The sequence below is a fragment of the Mandrillus leucophaeus genome, unplaced genomic scaffold (assembly GCF_000951045.1).
Source record: "Mandrillus leucophaeus isolate KB7577 unplaced genomic scaffold, Mleu.le_1.0 Scaffold136, whole genome shotgun sequence".
Taxonomy (NCBI): Eukaryota; Metazoa; Chordata; class Mammalia; order Primates; family Cercopithecidae; genus Mandrillus; species Mandrillus leucophaeus.
Genome location: NW_012101321.1, coordinates 171,138 through 171,940, shown reverse-complemented (window position 1 = coordinate 171,940; position 803 = coordinate 171,138). Strand labels below are relative to the sequence as shown.

Sequence of the window (803 nt, the reverse complement as noted above, 5' to 3'; positions counted from 1 at the left end):
CGCAGCTCGGGAGGGTCGGGGTCGGGGTGTTGGCCGGGACCCGAGGCTGAGACGCCGAGAAGCGCGGCCGATGGGTGCCAGGTCTCGGCTTCCTCCGAGCCTCACCGGGAAAGCTGGAAAGGAGGTTCCAGCTCCCTCCACATCCACCCGGGTAACTTAGGCGGTCGCCCTTACCCGGCCTTGGAGGACTGCGATCGGTCCCTGGAGGCGAGGACGCGCCGGTGTGGACCCGCATCTGGAGAACGAGCTGCATTGCCGGGCTGCCTCGGGTCGCACTTGCGTGGTTGACTATTAGCCGTGGCTAAGAATTTCAGATCAACCGCCCCCTAGTTTATCCCCGCCCGTGGGAGACAGCGGCATCCCGCACAGAATGCGCAGCCGCGGCGCCGCGCTCGGCTCCCTAGCCAGCCAGGGGCCACGCCTGGCCCCTGAGATAGTGGTGTGGCGGTGGCGGGGACCCAGTGCGGTGGTGCGGACCGAGGACTAGGCGCTTCTCGCCCCGACACACTTGCTCCGGCTGCGCGAAGTTCGGGTTACAAGTTGCGCCCAGCGCCTGCAGGAGTGTGGGGAGGGGGAGGAAGCGGGTGGGCTGGGGATCAGCCTCCAGACAAGGGGTGTCCCCAGCTCTTGGAGAGCGGGTTCTGACCGATTTCAAACGCCAGGAGCCTCCCCCGTGTTTCTCTCACTGGCTCGTCCCGGCTCCCTTTTGGCAGAGCCGCAGTGCGACCGTGAGGCTTTTCCCCCGCGCCTGCGACCCGGACGGGGGACGTGGGAAGATGTCGCGGCGGAGGCTCGGGGTGGGG

At 67.9% G+C, this 803-nt stretch overlaps 1 long non-coding RNA gene across 1 annotated transcript in view; it reads right to left on the bottom strand.

Moving 5' to 3' along the window:
* Positions 1 to 575, bottom strand: part of LOC105534495 — a 2,466-nt gene extending 1,891 nt beyond the window's left edge. Inside the window, exon 1 of the long non-coding RNA XR_001005289.1 lies at positions 175 to 575. This is a non-coding gene — a long non-coding RNA (uncharacterized LOC105534495). The remainder of the gene's footprint in view (positions 1 to 174) is intronic.
* Between the last annotated feature and the right edge of the window lie 228 nt (positions 576 to 803).